The 18,802-nt window shown below is 39.9% G+C and overlaps 1 protein-coding gene and 1 long non-coding RNA gene across 2 annotated transcripts in view; one reads left to right on the plus strand and one right to left on the minus strand.

The window, feature by feature from the left end:
- Positions 1 to 18,802, minus strand: part of LOC128736995 (uncharacterized) — an 85,897-nt gene that overhangs the window by 58,604 nt on the left and 8,491 nt on the right. The gene's annotated exons all lie outside the window — the stretch shown is intronic.
- LOC128737014 (uncharacterized) lies at positions 13,653 to 14,389 on the plus strand. The gene is made up of 3 exons (XR_008412020.1): positions 13,653 to 13,764; positions 13,820 to 13,933; positions 14,033 to 14,389. It is a non-coding gene; the product is annotated as an uncharacterized LOC128737014 (long non-coding RNA).

An 18,802-nucleotide genomic window follows, 5' to 3' on the forward strand; every position in this document is an offset into this window, starting at 1 on the left:
AGGTATAACGTGCCCATGTGGCACCAAATTGGATGATTATCCGCCGAGGTGCACAGTAGAAGTGTATTTCAACGTGCGCTATCCGAGTGTAACGTTCGCTTAGATTAATCCTCTGAAAATTTGCCGGGGACTGCTATGCAACGCAGCTTTGAAGGCTAACTTGCGCGGTCACACCGAAAGCGAAGTGATAATTTACTTTAATTTTTTCATTGTGGGATAATTTTTTGTAGGTCATTGACGTTTTATTATGTGTAGCGAGCCGCGCACTAGAACGTTTGTCGGAGTTGTTGAATCGCGTGGGAATAATACTCTCGATTGAGGGTAGTCTCAATGGTTTAAAGCCAATATAAAATTATGAAAGTACATATAAGTTGGGGGCTGCTTGCTAATAATAATTTTGTTTTTATGAAAAGATAACGGGACTAATTTTCTCTCTGCAAGATGCTTCAATCAAGGAGCATACGCCGCCCCACAACGCTGACGATGTAAAAAATGCTAATTAGTCCTTTGCGGACTTGAAACTGTAACTTTGTTAACGGAAGATATAGGTGCATTTGCCGTATTTGAATTGGAACTATTTGGAGAAATTCTCATCGTGCACCTGACGACGGTAGGCCAGTCACTGCGCAAGGATGCCTGACGACTGTGCAGTGCAGTCTGTTCTCTTCAAGAACCTCATCAAGATTAGAGGGGCATAACGTACTAAAGCCCGAGTCATTTAATATCTGGACGCGGATGTAACTCGGAACCTTGTTCCCCACGACGATTCGACTACGGGAAGTGGACGAAAAACGGTCATGTACATAAGTATTTTATTCCGACGCGGAGTAATCTAGATGGAAGGTAGACGCAATATACATTGACATCGCTAAGGCCTTCGATAAGGTTCCACACGCGCTAGCTGTTGAAAAAATGAGTCTAGGTTTGCCTGGTTGTACTCTTACTTGACTGGCCGGACGGCTTCCGTGAATGTTCAAGGAACTAAGTCATATAGCTTTTCCATTCCGTCCGGAGTACTTCAAGGCAGTATCCTAGGACCATTAATCTTTGTACTTTTCGTGAATGATATTTGCGATTGGATCGATTCCGAGAAATTGTTGTTCGCTGACGACCTAAAAATCTTCCGTACTATCACTTCCACTCTCGATCGCGACACTTTGCAAAGTGATATTGACAACCTGCTTCGTTGGTGCCTCGTAAACGGTATGGAAGTGAATGTATCATTATTTCTTACTGCCGACTTAGCAATCCACAACGATTTACATACTGCATACACGCACACGACATAACACGCTGCAGCTCCGTCAAGCATCTGGGGGTTACAATCGACAGCAAGATAGAGTTCACGAGCACTGAGCAAATTAACACGATTTCGTCCAAAGCGTACGTCATTCTTGGTTTTATCCGTTGGGTTGCCTCTGATTTTGAAGATATTTATGCCTTGAAAACGCTGTATTGCACTCTTACACTTGCTCGCAATATTCTGGAGTATGCCGTACCGGTATGGTCACCATATAATATTACTCACGTCAATAAAATTGAAAGCATTCAACGTGCATTCATTCGATATGCTCCGCGCCGTTTGCCATGGCAGAACCCGCTACACCTTCCTGCTTAAGAAAATCGTTGCCGGTTAATAAGACTCAGTACGCTAGCAGAAAGAAGAGTATTGTCGCGAAGATTATTTATTTTCGACTTACTGACGGGGGCCGTCGATAGCAGTTACCTCCTGGAGCAGTTGAACATCCATGCGCCTCGTCGTCGTCGTCTGCGAAATTACACGTTACTTTGGACCCCGATGCATTCAACAACGTATGGCCATAATAACCCGCTTCATCCTTTTTGTAGGCATTTCAATGAAGTAAACCATTTATTTGACTTTAATATTAGCAAAAGTAGGTTTAGAAATGCAATAATTAATTCAGAAAATTAGATCAATATGAATAATACTAGTCTTTACTGCACTAAAATACTGTAAACAACAATAAATAAATAAATGTTGTAAATATTGTAATAAAACGCTGCTCTTGTAAAAACACGATTTTCAAAGCCACAAAACCCATTATCTTATAAACTAGCATTCAACAATATAAACACTTCCAATAATTATCAACCATAATTAACAAAAAAGCACAATTACAAATTTACTAAATAAAACTTGTTGTACTCGAACAGGTGGAAGAACTCGTTGAAGATTGCGCAAATCGATTGAATAGGAGAATTATTCGTGAAATCAGAACGGTTGAAGAGCATCTGTAAAAATCTGCTACATTGACGAAATTTCCTGGGTAGACTATCCACTACTATCCTAACTACATTTACTATCCACTTTAGGGTTGAGAAGTTTAGCTGTCATGATAGCCTTGTACACTTTTCTTCTATTTTGGAGAGTTGCCAGATCCAGCAACTCACAGCGAGTTTCATATGGTGGGAGATTCTGCGGGTTATTCCCGCAGATTATTTTAACCTGTAGCTTCCTGTTTTTCAAATAAGACTTCAACCAACGACAAAGTCGTTGAGAAAACCCAAGCTTTGCGAACTTCTTGAGGGAAATATCATGATCAATCCGATCAAATGCTGACATGAGATCCATGTAGACGGCATCGACTTGTTTGCCCGAGCGAATTGTGCCAATGCAGAATGTAGTGAATTCTAACAAATTTGTAAATTTGTTGTATCGCTGTGGGAAATTGCCAGTATCGAAAAGCTTGCTTCATTTAGAATTGGAACAAACTTTTGCTCATATTTTGGCGCTCTTGGTGGACGGACTTGGAAGTTCTTGGCGCCCACGTGTCGGATTTTTTGTTGGCTTCACCTATGTATTTTTGACATTTTTTCAAAACGACTGTATTTTGTAAACAAACAGCATGGAAGCCGAAAGAAGGGACAGCATTGTGCACAGTTATTTGGAAAATTCATTGCGGTCTGCATCAAGGCTAGCTTAACTGCTGAAATTGCCCAGAAATACCGTAATGGCGCGTTATCAAACGGTATAAGGAAACATTGACGATGATTCGGAAGCCTCAAGCTAATCATCGGAGTGGAACTGTCGACCGGAAACTGCGCGATAAGATTTTGAAGACCATCAAGAGGAATCCTATTCTGTCGGACCGTGATTTGGCCAGAAAATTTGGTGCTGCTCACAGTACCGTGAGGAGAATTCAACTCCGAGAAGCAATCAAGTCGTAACGAGCTAGCAAATAGCCAAACCGAACCATAAAACAGAATAGTGTGGCCGGACGACCGGATGCTAACCAAGTTCGACGGGTATCTTCTGATGAACGATAAAACCTATGTCAAGGCTGACTTCAGGCAAATGCCAGGTCAAAACTTTTACTTGGCAACGACTCGGGGGGATGTTCCAAGTAAATTTAAATTTGTTTTTGCCGACAAATTTGCACGAAAATTTGATATGGCAGGGCATTTGCAGCTGTGGCAGTTCATTTCACACACCAAGTTCCCCAAGAAGGTGCTGCTGTGGCTGACAATCGGCAAGAAGCGGATGTCAAAGCCCCTCTTCTTTCGCTCCGGACTGGCCGTGAACGGGGAAATTTATAGTACGAAGTGCCTGTTGGAAGTTGCGTCGTTCATCAAGAAATACCATAAAGACGAAGACATGGAGTTCTGGCTGGGTCTGGCGTCGGAGCCCTACTCGAAGCTATCGTTGGAGGAGGTGGAACGGCTGAATATCGAAGCCGGCGAACGTCCCCCAGCTGTGTCCCATCGAGATCTAATCCAATTGATGGAATTGATAAATAAAACGAAGAAAGAACACCAAAACATGCCTATGCCATGCCTTCCATGGGAAATTTATCAAACTCAATTACCTTTTTTTGGTCTTAGTTTTTTTGGTGACGAAAAAAGTCCATTTTTTTAATGTATAATACGTTGAGAAGCGCGAAAGTTCAGGAGAGACAGAAGCGTCGGTGAATCAGTATTACCATTGATCAGTTTTGCTAGAACATTTCTTGTTGCAATTTCGACGGCGTTCGAGTGTATCCATTCCGAGTAAACAGCAGCGATTCGGATACGGTGGCAGGTTAACGGGGTTATGCCAAGGAAGCTCACCCAATGCAAGTCGGACAAACCTTTCTGGAATACGCTCAATCCGCAAATTCCAGGTCAACTATGGTTCGAACTATCAACAACAATTTAAGGTCGGCGGCATATACCAATTTGCAGCCAAATTCAAGTAATAAGGTGATATCGTTATAAAACAGCATTCATAACAGGGATCCCATTATGCTTCCTTGCGGAACTCCTGAACAAGAGGTTGGTCTACCCCATAGGAACGGAACCTTCAACTCGAAGATCCGCGTTGAGAATCGCAGCTAACACGCTAACGGACGAACAACGTCACGTGCAGTGCCTTGTAAATCACAAGTACCTGTACAGTTTCGTCGTCCCGATTAGTATAAACGAGTTAGATTAAACTACTCAATTCGGTGGTTCGATTACAGTAGATCAAGGAAGAGGTACAATTTGTGTCTATTAATAACCCAACCCACCAGATGATGGAGTCTAAAGATACGTCACTCGCTTAATAAGAGGGTTGTGCAGGCTCCTTTTATCCAGCGCCTCTATGGTTCAAAGGTACATTAGTACCAGCGAACCACATGCCCTGGCGGGTGTTGTGTATAGCTTGGTTCGACTCATGCACCTTTCAGCGTTGTACAAAAGGTAGGAGTCACACCGACTGCTTGTTAAGCGTAGCTACCAATACTCTCCCCCTCTCACATTTCCGCACTTTCTCCTCCACTCTAAAATTTCATTACTTTCTTGTATCGTCCTTTCATCAATTGTAAAAGAACTACTGATTCAAAAAATATTAATTGGAATATATGTTCGTGGGTGGCTAGGCTACTCCCTGTACCGACAATTAGTATTCGCATTAGTGTCCCCTTTCCTATCCGTATATGACCTTACCTTTAACACACACAGAATTCTTGCTTTTAGAATTCCAAAGATTTTTATTTCATAGTAAACGGGATTCCACAACCGAGTTATAAGAATCCTGAGGATTAGCTTTTTGGATTCTCATGCAAGAATCCTTGTTCTATAAGCACGGAATTCTGTACGAATCTCACGCAGAATTTCACAACATGATTACAATGCAAGGAATCCCAAAGATTCTGTGCGAATCTTTTTGGTACGTCCAGGTAGTTTCCAGCGGGGTTGGTTACTCGATCTCCACTAATGTTGCTCGTATTCGGGCAGCTACTACGAGGAGAAAAGATAGGAGTTGCTAGATAAGAGACTGAGCATCACTATGGGTGGGGTCCATTTTCCGCTGATGCTATTTTTCGTATTTTGAATAAATATCATTTTTCATCATATTTTCTTCGATCCATATTCCTGAAATGATCGCTGTCCTTTGCTAACACTTTAATTACATGCGACTTAGTCTTAGAGTAGAAACTTTAAAATAAGTTTTTGTTGAATTCAATTTCTGTATACATTATTCATATAGGTAATTCCACAAAATTTGGTTCAAATCGGAGGCACTCGATTGCTGCTAGCTTAATCAATTCAGATGGAATAACCCGTTTAGATTGCTGATTTGTCTGTGCAGTAAAAGCAATCTGTTATCGACGACATGAGCTTCCAATCATCGTTTCAGAAATATCTTCATTTCTCTTACCGCTAGTTGTGTGGTTGCACAAAACTAACACCTAAGCAGTGTTATAAACAAAGCGGTTATTAATTGCCATTTTACGATCTTGTCACCAGCAATTTGCGTAAATGCTATTTACACAAGTCGACATGGCCACCCTTTGCAGTTTGGCAAACTTCTTCACCATACCTGGCAAGCTATCATCTTCGAGTTGTTATTAGTGCTTATTAGTCTTCGCTGATGCTTAGGAAAACCACATTTACGCTTTGGAAAGTTGGTTTACTCCACAATTGTTACTACCTCATTTATCAAACCGATTATTATGCTTTCAGCAATATCGCCGTTCCGTCCACCTGAGGCGACTGGTGGCTCTGGGTAACCCACAAACAGAGCCAATGCCGCATCTTCCACATCACGGCAATGAAAGATGCCATAACACTTTAATGAATTAATTAAATTCATCGTTTACTGCCCACTCAACGGTATCGACAGTGCTCGGCTTCAAGCTATGTGAGTCTTCACACGCTAACCAGTCAGCTGTGGCCAAACAAGGTTTACTACAGAGCTGGTGCGTGTTTTTCCAGCTGGCTACCTCGCATGGTTCCCACCTTGTCCAAGGCCACAACATATGCATCAATTGCTCTAACATATGTGATTATCTGTACTCACTCTCTTCAACGATAGTGAGAGTGTCCTGCGGAATAAAGCCTTCCCTTGCGAGTGGCCGCTAAGCTGGCGACCTGAAACACCCACTCGAAATTATAGATTACTAGCATTTACGCTCGTGTGCGTTTCACGAAACATTTCGCACGCCGCCGAGACCCAATTGCTGACATTTAATCCACCCTAATATGCTCACTGAACCGACACACCTGAAACGTTTCAGGTTGCTGTGGTATCCGTATCAACAAACTCAACAGCATCGATTATTTCAACGGAGAGCCGTCAATTTTATTTGATTAGAGGGGCTTCAAGCTTCACAAGCTGGTTGTCGGTTTTTTCGCCCTCGGTGGGTAAACCGATGGATGGCAACCTTTTCATGGGAGCTGGCATCAGAAGCCCAGGCTCGGTGTATCGTAATACCTTTATAAAGTTTTTACTAGGAAGCGTGGATCTTGTAATTATAAAGCAGAAAGAAAGTAAAATTTTATACTGCATGTACCTAGTAGCTGCCTATATTGTAGAAACGAGGCGAAAGATGCATTCCATCGTATTTTCCCGCCCTGTACAATGCTCGCTGTGTATCTCTGTATCTGTTTACATAACCAAGCAATCGACGTAGAAAATTGATGGAAATTATAGGTTTTGATATTTCTGTTTCAGAAGTAAAAATCTTGTCTGACCGAGGATTGTCAGAGTGCTTTAGCTAAAATAATACCAGTCACAACAACTAAGCTTTGAAAGATTTTTAAAGCATATGAAACAATTTTTATTTGAGGTTTTGAAAAAACCATTTAGGTCGCTAACCTCATCAAATAACGTTCATTCGACAAACTAATACATAATATAAATGACCATTCCCTTCGCACTTAGAGTTTCTTGCACTATTTTTGCTTTCCTGTTGTTGATTATTCGCGAAATCTGAACCCGGTTTCGAGCCACACCAGGGTTCACACAGTGGGCTCCAGCAATGTAAACATTACGGGATTCCCACAGAACGGGCACAGACTAATGTCTTTCTGTCTCCGGACAATCTTATTTTTTCTTATTTCAAATTAGGTAGGCAGTTAGCTGAACCACTACCAGACGGACGCAAATGATGTTTTTTTTTATTTTTTAAGGAGACCGTCATTAGATCAAACTAAGATATTTTGCTAACGAGATCACCTCTAACACTCGTGATTATGGTGTCACATGGGGCTAAACCACGTTCATGCACACATACGTACACCGGGTGTCGTTAAACTTTCGATATGTTCGCTCGTCGCCATTGCAAATGTCGCCTATGCCGGCTGGTATGTTTTGCTGCCAGGACAGAGCCCACACCATATTTTTTTATGGGAGCTTATAGAAACACATATTTTATTTGCGATTATGTGTTTTATGCTGCGCTTTAGGGACGTAGCATTCGAATAAGCCCCGTATTTATTATAAGCAATTTTTACTGCCTCATTATGGAACTGATCTATTTTGCTTCGGTAGTGAAACTGTCTGCCTAACGGTCGATCCAATGTCAGTTAGTTGTACTTAAATGGTGCTTGGCTTAGTTGATCTTTTGAATATTAATTTGTTGTAATAATGAGTTTAATAGCTGCAGGAAAAAACAATTATTGCAAATAGCCGATCTCTCATTAATACATTATAAAAGACGATGAAATTATCCAACATCCATTAAATCATGACTCATGATTCATGAGATATGTTTCATTGCACGTAACGATGAAAGAAATCTGCGTTATAGAGCAATTGCAGGTGAAATGAGCAAACAGTTCAACTTGACCCTCTCGCATTTGATTGAAGCTTCCAACAAGTCTCCAGGGAAGGAGATCATTCTTTTTTCACAGGTCATTTTTACCAATACGACTGAAGAGTATAATTTTTAAGAAGGGCATAACTTTTGATTGTTGTGGAATGGTGTCAAAGAAGAAATTGTAGACAATCGATTGGATTTTATGGAAAAATAATCTACGTGGCCGATCTTACTCGGGGCCAGCCACGTAGCCAGAAGGGGGGGGGGGGGGGGCGGGGGCCCAATTTTGATTTTAACTGTTTTATATGCATATTTTTTCGTTTAGAACTACAATACATTAAATGTATAATAATGTATTATATTTATGAGCAGTAAGATATGTATATAATGTATTAGGAGCCAAGATAGGGCTCCTGGCCCCCACCTCTGGCTACGTGGCTGCTCGGGGCCGTTTTGTTTTCCAACTACTTGCACATCTGTTATCGTAACGGAAATGCATAAAAACAAACCCTTTTTTCCTTATTTGGACGTTCCTTCTCCCTTGTTCCTCTTGTTGCCCTCCAGCCACCCGTACTTCTGTTTTCCTTCCGGAAATTCCTATGAGGAAAAATTAGCAAAAAAAGAAACACACCGCTGGTCATCGTATTGTTCGAACTTCGACTTCATTTTCGTGCTAGAAGCGGAAGAAATGAAGTGCGAGGACACCTAAACACCTGTATCGTTCTCATGAAACGCGTAAATTCTACAAGAAACTGAACACATTCCAAAAGGCTTTGTGCCGCGAGCCAAAACATGTCGAGATAAAGACGAAGGGATGGTTGGATGAACGTGAGTTGATCGAAAGGTGGAAGCAGCACTATCAGTGAGCATGAGCACCTGAATGGCGCGGAGACGGAATACCAAGACAGCAGGAAGAGTGACTATATCAGTATGGCGGATGATGGTGATGTACCGACCACCAAAGTGAAGTGATCGAAGCCATCAAGCAGCTCAAGAACAAGGCAGCTAGCAAAGATGGCATTAAAGTGCAGCTTATCAAGATGGGCCCATAAAGGTTGGCTACCTGTCTGCACCGGCTAATAGTCAGGATCTGGGAAATAGATCAGCTACCGAAGTAGTGGAAGGAGGGAGTAATATGTCCCATATACAAGAAGGGCGACTAGTTGGAATGTGAGAACTATCGAGCGAATACGACCACTGTCCAAACATTATATCAAGATCGTCATCGGGAATTTCAATGATCAGGTCGGCCAGGAGGAGGAAGACAAACCGGTGATTGGAGGGTTCAGCGTACACCTGCTGGCCAGTGAAATGGGTCTAATCGATAACTTGTCGATTTTGCCACCTAGTATCTTCTACCAACATAGACTCCTCACAAGTACACCTAGAGGTAACCAAGGCAAATAGAATTACAGATCGACCACGCTTTGATCGACTGTAGGCACTTCTCAGATACCATAGACATCAGATCCTATCGAAGCGCTAACGTTGACTAGGACCGCTACCTAGTGATGGTTACGATGCACCCAACACTTTCCGCTGTGAACAACATTCGGTACCGACGACGGCCTCGGTTAAGTCTCGCGCAGTTGAAGCAGCCAGACGTCTCCGTATACTACGCGCCTTCAATCGAAACCACACTGCCAGATGAGGACGAAACTCTCTCCAGGATTGTTGGAACACTCTCAGAGCTCCATCGGGCACGTGGCACGGTATTAGTGGAACGACTGGTTTGACGACGAAAGCAGGAGGGTGATGGATGAGGAGAACGCTGCGAACTCAAATCTTTCAGGAAAAAGGTGTTGCCTGGAAGTACGCGGAGTTCGAGTGACTGCATTGGAGCACAGCCAATGAAAGTGGGACCAAAAAAGCTGGCCAATTTTCTGCACCTGCTGATTGTTACAATTTGGGATACAGAACAGCGAAAGATGGAGTGGAAATATGGGATTCTCAGATGGATTGTGGACTGTGAGGAGTATCATGCGAGGCCACCCTTCTTATTGTCGCCTACATTTTCCGCGGACTATTACCAATTGTGAATAGATTTGTGAGAATTCAAGCCAGCTTCGTTGAAGGACGGTGAAAAACGGATCAAATATTTACACCGCGGCAGATCCTCCAAAAAGTCTGTAAATATAGAATTCCCCTGCACCATTTGTTCGTTGACTTCCAAGCTGCATATGATTCAATATGATACCATCGACCGAAAAGAGTTATGAAAAATCATGGACGAGCTCGGCTTCCCTGGAAGCTGTCCCAGCTAGCACCAACTCGTATATCAATGTACGAAAACTATCGTAAATATCTCCTAACAAACTCGAAATCGTAACAAAAACTGAATAAAGTGGGATCAAGTTGATTTTCTGTCGTATATAATGATAATAACTGACATACATACGATTTTCAGCACAAAATCGTAGAGTAGTACGGAGCAACTCGCGCTTAATCGGATATTATCGTATATAAATACTTATATAGTCGTAACGCTCAAAATTATTCGTAATCACGTATATCGCTTCCAAAATAGTACGGATATGCCAATTTTGCGCATAAAATACGATTTATTTAGCATGTATATCTGTACGTAATGCTGATTTTTACCTTATTTATACATATGAAAATGCTAGCTGGGTGATAAAACTGATTCAATCTACAATAGAGGGAACATTGTTTAAATTTCGGGTGGATTGTCAAGTTCATTCGAATCAGACATTGAATTCGAATCATCATCGTCAAGATGATCAACCAGTCTAATGACCGTCAGTAACAGTAATAATGCGCCTCCAAATCTCACGGCTGGTGTCATTAGAATGACACCTGAAAATTACAAAGATTCAAGAATCAGATTCTTAATTTTTCAAGAAAAGTTCCATCAAAGATTGTGATTTTGTATTTAATTGCCACTAAATAAATTTGTCATGAACAGACAACCAATTTTTTTTGCCATCCAATATATCTCCCATTGATTCAGAAATAATTCGGTCACTTTAGATGACACAGATTGACTGTTTATGTATTTATAGATTAGAGTGTGATAAAATAGAGTTTAATTAGACTGCCGTAGTGGATAGTCATGTGGCCGAATTTTTGGTGAAAAACTAATATTTAAACTCACAGCAACAGAATTAACCGTAGGCATGAGAACCGGATCAGTTTTACCTTCACACCGACGACCTACTCGGCGACGAGGGTCAGCGGTCTTGGCCTAGCGGACATTCATGGAGATAAATCATATCCCGAAACATCAACAAACACCCGCATGTTACCCGGTAGAAGAATGAGTACAACGAAACAAAGAAAGATAAACAATTATATAGAAGAGAATGAACAATTTCTGGACGAAGATTAATACTGAAGTTAGGTCAGGTGTATAATTAAATTAGATAAAGTTGTGGTGTAATTTTTGTTGCTCGTATGTCAGCCTTTGTATTAATATCATAGATTAGAGATTCTCACTTTGCTACTTGAATAAAATGGATGAAAATTAAGCCAACTCATATTTATCCAAATATCAAACACAATGACGTAAATCCAATTGTAGCAATCCTTCAGAGTCCATTAGACCATCATGGTGCTGAATAGCTTCCATATTGAAACTGTAGTAGACCCCCATCAAAGAGCGTTGATGAAAAACCATAACAGAATCGTCTCGGAAGAAAATTACTTCATACTGCATTTAGTGTACCATGACCACCACAAAAGCAATGATCTCGAAAGTTTAATATTTACTGCCTGTTAGGGTTTGCCCGTGTGTCGGAAGGGGGGAAACCCATTTCTTCATCTTCTCCGATTTTGATCCGGTCAGATCAGATATATTCGTACGGAACATCGGCGGCCGTCAGCATCAACGCGAGCCAACGTGAGTACCCGCTCTCTCTTTTGCTGCAAACGAACAAAAGGCGAACAATTATAAGTATTTCAAACAGCCCCGAGAAGCAGAAAGAGGAAAAATATTGTGAAAATAGGCCGAAATTTTCCGTTATTATACTACTTTCGTGAGCCATGCAAATGAGCCAACGAGCGCCCGGTGAGATGCTGTTGGCAGGCATCGAAGTGCCTTCATCTGCAGGTCTGCGGGTAGCGGCGGGTCTCTCTTCGGGGATGGAATTCACATCGAATCATGCCAATAATAAGTCCAACGCACCATAGCGTTTGGGTACGCGAGCCCAATGAACCGGCGGATCGATTAAAACTGAGTTTCCGCTGGGTCGCGCCAGGTAGAAAACGTACGTGAAAATTGATTTTGACTGGTTGTGCTCGAATGCCATTCAGGACTGATCATCATCAGGCTAATAATACTGTGGACTGCTGCCCGTAATGTATGTATAAGGTACAGCGGGGCAACAGAGAATGTTTTTTTTTTAAATTAAGTATTGATAAAATCGTAGGATTTTGTTTACGAAATATTTCTTAAGTTAGCTGGAAAACTGTTGGACGTCAAACAACCCCTTAATTGTTCATTCAGAAGTATCATCAAAATATATTTTAACTTACTTTGGAAATAATTCGCACATTCAAACATTCTTTTCTAAGCTTTATTCGAAAATGAGAATACCACTTTTCGGTTCTTTCAAATACAGCTATTCGTACGATTATACGATACAACCGTAAATAAGAATAGAGGTCATTATGTGGTAGTTGCTTGGACTTCCGTCTCGTTAGTAGTAATGTGTACATTTTTAATCAGATAAATGACATGAGAGTCATACTTTAAATCAATGAAAGTCAATTGAAGGGATAATGTTGTTAATAGATGCCTTCCGATTAACGGTTGCAAATGCCCATTAGGGTAATATTGGGGTCGTAAAAATTTTACTTTAAGTACTTCCACTTGGTACTCTTTTAGTGAAAGTACCGATAGATCCGGTGAGTGTAGCTTGAAACAAAATGTGGTCATTAAAAACAGATGCATTATTGTGATCTGTTTAAAACTTCTTTTGAAGGAACATCCATTTCCTTATGAATACGTACGTAAAAAATAAAAGCCGTGTGTAGATACATAGGTGTATTTACCAGTAATTTTATATTGCACTTACATAATTTTTTGGACCAAAAGAAATTAGTACTGTAGTCATAGATCTCTAGGTACTACTGATTGCATCAGTGTTAGGTGTTGTAACCAGTGGCTGGAATGTTTTAGTGGTTTTTACAACAAATGAATTAAATACAACAATTTACTTTTACTTAGTGCAATCTATGATCCACAAAATTGTTAAAATTTGCTTTACAATCCAAAGACAAAATATGCTCCGACTCATGGTTCAGATTATCTATAATTCTCTGAGATTCCAACTTTTTTTTCATTTCATATTTTATTATCATATTGATATTAATTATTAGTATCTCTTTTAGTTTCTATTTCGAAGAAATTTTCAAGAAAAGATTTTAAGCTTACGTACAAGCAAAATATTTAATAAAATTTGGCTGTGGGTTTTCACAGCAATCATACAATTTGTTTAGGTTCTCATTAAATTACAAAATATAATAACCACGGAAATTCATTTGAAGTGATAGAGGTTGTGCCTGTGCTATCTTGTCCGCATTGCAACTTGCCCCAATGTACCACATGGTATTGCATTTCTGTTTCGTTTATTCAGTTTGTGTCTGACTGACAAAGAGTCGTGTAGTAAAAAGCTCAAACTCAGTCTTGATGTTTCAAGATTAGTTTGCTTCTTATTAACATTCCATTTTTTTTTTGTATATTTTGCAAATAAAATTTGACAAATCAAATGTACCTTAGGTATTTTAATGTCAACTTTGTTATTTTATCATTCTCTTTTTAATTATTAACGCAGAGGAGCAGCGAGGAACCAGACGCATGCTGGAAGCTTCCATACTGAAGACTCAATCTAATCTAATTAACACAAAAAAATGTTGCAAATGCAGATTTCGCTTTGCAAACGAACTAGGTAAGGTACCCTGGGGCAAGTGGGACCTAAAAATTGCAAAAAATTGTTAGAGTTTATTCGACTGTGTAATCTACAACTATGATAATTGTAAAATTCTAGCGACACAGAAACTCTTCAGTGGTATCACTTGGAAGGTTTAGTTACAAAGAAGGACTATCGATTTACATAAAATGAATCTGAGGAGAATTTTTCAAAATTATGGCGATTCAGTTTGATTAAAACGCTTAATATAGGGGAAGGGCGGTAAAGACGGACACCTTAAGGTAATGATATGACCCTAGAAGAATCGCATATAGGTTTCAAGAAGAAATGTATAGAGCTCTTAAATTGCTAGAAATTGTTTTATTGAGTACGTAGTTTAAATTCAGTGTCGCTTGTTCTATTGTTAAGATCAATGTAACGGAAAAAAGACATTTTGTCTTATGTTACGTGTTATAAATAAATAAACTAAACTAAACTAAGGTAAAGACTCAATATCTACTCAAACATAACTGTATTGATCCCAATTTTCATATAAACTGAACCTTTAAGTCTCTGTCTAATAAAGTTACAACGTGTGCTGGAAAATTTCTTCCAGAATTTATGCTTTTTTTAATATTATAAACATCATGTATAAATCAGAGTTTCAGCGCATGGGCGGGAAAGACGGACACTTGATATGGGAAAGACGCACACTCGCAAAAAGGTGTCACGCGTCGTTGAATTATCAGTATTAAAAAAATCAACATATTTCATCATGTATTTAGGAAAGAATTGGTTTGGGAAAACCCCCTTCCCGATCCCCCCTTTGAGCGAGAAAATAGACTGGTTCCCTTCAATATTTTAATTGGTGACAAATTAATCGTTTCTAAAATTTGGCTCATTCCAACTGTTATATGACTTCAGGTTACTTTTACATATATAATATGTAAGTATTTTTCCTTTTTTTCGGGTTATCCAACTGGTCGCTTAATAGCGTATAAAACTCTGCGCTGGGCCCTTTTGTGTTGTAAACAAAGTGTCAGGGAGACCTCAAACATCAGTTCTACCTGACGAGACAGGCACTGGCGCCCACTAAAACACAGGTAGAGCCCCAAGCATAGCCGTCACGCCTATACCCGCAGGCGGAGGCGTTTCGGCCCTGCGCGGACTCCACGAACTGACTCTAAGATCTCTCTGCCAAAGGCCGGAATGTCATATTTTAAATATAATGATGATGATGACGATGATAATGATAATGATGATGATGACGATGATGATGATAATGATGATGATGAGAAGAAAAATAATAGATCGAATTTGTAAATGTGCTTTGGACTTTTTGTACCACTCGAGTTGCAATACGCGGTATAGTGAAGAAGTGGAGAATTCGTCAGCTCCGCCTGACACTGGTCTTCCCGCGCGCCCGCTTTTAGTTTTCCAACACAAACAACCACAAATGAACCAATAGATAAGACAAATTTCGGAGCAACTCGGATCAACTTATCAGGGCAAATTTAATCTTTCATCCCCTTCACAATGCATTCCCACGATACAAAGTAAATTGAGCGCAGCACAAGCTGGACGTTCGCGGTAGTCGACAGAAGCTTCAAAATATAGAGACTCGCCCGCCGAGACCAAAGTGCTGTAAAGCTCTGGGCTTAAACGTCTCTTTAAGACTCGACCCCTTCCCATAGACAGAGCCCGTGGGCAGCCATCAGAGCTCAGGACAGCCACGGGGCCAGTGCAAAAATCCTACTCTATCTAGCAGCACCGCCTAGCCGAAACTTGAACACGCGACACGAATTGACCTAATTTTCCCATCTGCTACCTAAGAAGTGCTATTACCCGTAATCATTACAGAGTGGTCCCTCGGCATCCAATCGGATCTGGTATCCCGCTTACATCCCCTTACTAACCCTAAGCCCCCGACCAACTGAATCAATCCGACATTTTTCGGAGATATTTGTGACAGTTGCTATAAATAGGGATGAATCCCAGAAAACTTCATCTATTGTCAGAGATCCCCATACTGGCCTTATTCTTAAACGGAATGAAAGCACTTTCTGAACAACGCAACAATCACATTTGGTAAATTTTTACCCCGAGTCCCACTTGAAATCACAAAAGTATTTTGATATATACCCACATTCAGAAGTAAACGTGACCGCTGTTCATTTACTGATTAGTTAAAAAGCCCTACACCACGACAAGGTTCAGTTTTATCGTAGGGACATATATAATATGTAAGTATTTGCAATGTTAAATCGTTGTAGGGCAAAATGGGTTCAAAATCTGTGTGTCCGTCTTTCCCTACCGTTGGGTGTCCGTCTTTCCCGACTTGGATAACATTTTTTCAAACTTCAATAACTGTTTACTGAATATTCAAAAATTCACTAGGTTTCCAATGGATATTCAGTGAAAGATCAAACTAACGCAATGTCGTCGGTTTAGCATGAATATGTTGTTTTTTAACGATTTACCAGCTATTTTCTTCACGCACAAAATTACATCGGTTAGCGTATATACGCATTTTTTCTTTGTTTTGCTTATAAATTTGCCAGCTACGCTGCTAAAAATCGGCAGTTTAGTTCAAAAGTGTTAATTCAATCTATAGAAACATTTCCCATCATTGATTTGCTTCAAAAAATTATTGTTTATGAAATATGACAAGTGTCCGTCTTTCCCGCAGTGTCCGTCTTTACCGCCCTTCCCCTAATAGAAAATTGTGCATGTTAATATACAACAACGTGCAGGTATTGAAAAAAGCAACCATAGACAATGTTTCCACTAATGGCTCATTAAAAAATGCCGTAACAAAATCAGATTACTATCAAAGCACAACGGGACTTTATAATTAATATGAAACACAATTCGTTGCTGGATAGTTGTATTTCTTTTTTCTCTGGCTGTGTTTCGTTTACAAACCTCAAAAGTTATAAAAGTCTTTGCCAAGCTACCACCAACAAAACAAAAAAAAAGTTTGTTCCAATATGTTGTGTAGTTTCTGAGAAAAAGGTACATGAAGTTTGAAAACCATGGTTTCCCAGGAGCGGCGTTTTATTCCGCCGAAGTTGTTCCACGCCGCACTGGAATGCTTATGTGTATGATCGTTTTTCGGCCACTTCCCGTGGTCGGATCATTACAAATTTAGTATCAATATAAGCGGAAAAGACTGCAGAATCAAAATCTGAAATAAAAAAACAATGATTTTTTCAAAAATTTTAGTCGTTTATGTCCCCTTAATGCATATTTTCGTCACCGTAGCATTTTAGATAAAACAATTACGTTCATTATATAAAACAGGTTCTCAGAAGTATTGGTAGTTAGACTACACCTTTTAAAATTAAAGCATTATTTGCTAAAATGCCAATTTTCTAAAATCTAACGCAACTATACGCGCAGCTGGAGCGCACAACTATAGGCGCTCATTTCTATAGTTTTGCTACGATGTTTTTTCACTTAGCAACCTAGCAATGTATATGGAATAACGGGCTGGTACCGAATGGCCGAAACACAAATGGCCGAATCACGAATGGCCGAAATCCAAATGGCCGAATTTCAATAACAGTCACAGAAGGCCGAATCACGAATGGCCGAATCACGAAAGGCCGAATCATGAAAGGCCGAATCACGAATGGCCGAATCACGAAAGGCCGAAATTTTTCGGGATACCAAAATAACTACTCAATAAAAAACCATGGATTGGCAAGTAGTTAACAAATAACTTTAATCAAACAAAAAACAAACTACTACTATTAAACAAACAAAACATGCTTAAGGGGGCATAGTACTTTTTACACCATATGTTTTGCCTTATTTCAAATATTTTTTTTCTCGATAACGCGAAAAGCGAATCGATTCGGATTTATTGCTTGCTAAACATTGCACTTTATACTAATATTTGCAGTTTTGTTTGCACATGTGAACCTCTTCCCTTCTCCCCTACGGCTCCTTGAACATGATCATTCGAAAAAAAAAAATGATTCGCGGTACCATGGATTGGCGCTGGGGGGCTTATCCGAATTGAAAAATTCCAAAACGACATGAAAGAATATTAAATTATCTCGTGTTTGACCCATCCTTTTTTTAAAATTCGAACGCATAACAAAATGGCGGACATTCAAACATAAAAGTAAGGTTTTTAGCCGAAAAAATTGACTTTAAACATTTCTAAAAAATACAAAAATTGTAATATCGAAAAAAGGATGGGTCAAACACTAGATAATTTTGTTAGCTTTGAAACAAAAAAAGAATCATGAGAATTGCTTCAGCCGTTCTTGAGATATTTATGGTACCGACTTTCAAAACCTGGTTTCGAGAAAAACGACGTTGAAGTTTTTATTCGCTGTGTAATCGCTCCAGACATGCGCGGTACAAATAGCTGTAACTTTGCCAATTTTAGGATTTCAACGAAATGACTTGAAACACATATGGCCAAAATGTTAATCTTTCGAAATAATTAATAAAAAAAATTTCGATTTTTTTAAATTGAAAAAGTACTATGCCCCCTTAACGAACGCCTTTGTTTAGCGCTTAATAAAACCGCAACTGCGTCAACAACATTTTTGCTGCTCATTTTGTGAGCATTAACACATTTCGAGTAGATTTTTTCGTCTATTTCTCGGCGTGAATTCGGAACATCCCCTTGAAGAATTCTAAGGATGTTCCTCTCTATCGCCTTTTGTCCACCCGCAGCTCTGTGATGATCCTGGTCATTGACAGGTGATGGGAACCAACAATAGTTGCCTACATTACCTGCTTGTTTTAATTGAATAGTACCCCATCAATGGAAAGCATCGGTTTTCCTCTCTGTGACAACACAATTTTGACGACAGGTGCACTTTCTTCATCGTTGAAACCAGCAACATCGGATGAATCGCCGGATGCACTCATTTTTCACAGGACAAC

Source organism: Sabethes cyaneus, chromosome 2 (genome assembly GCF_943734655.1).
Source record: "Sabethes cyaneus chromosome 2, idSabCyanKW18_F2, whole genome shotgun sequence".
NCBI lineage: Eukaryota > Metazoa > Arthropoda > Insecta > Diptera > Culicidae > Sabethes > Sabethes cyaneus.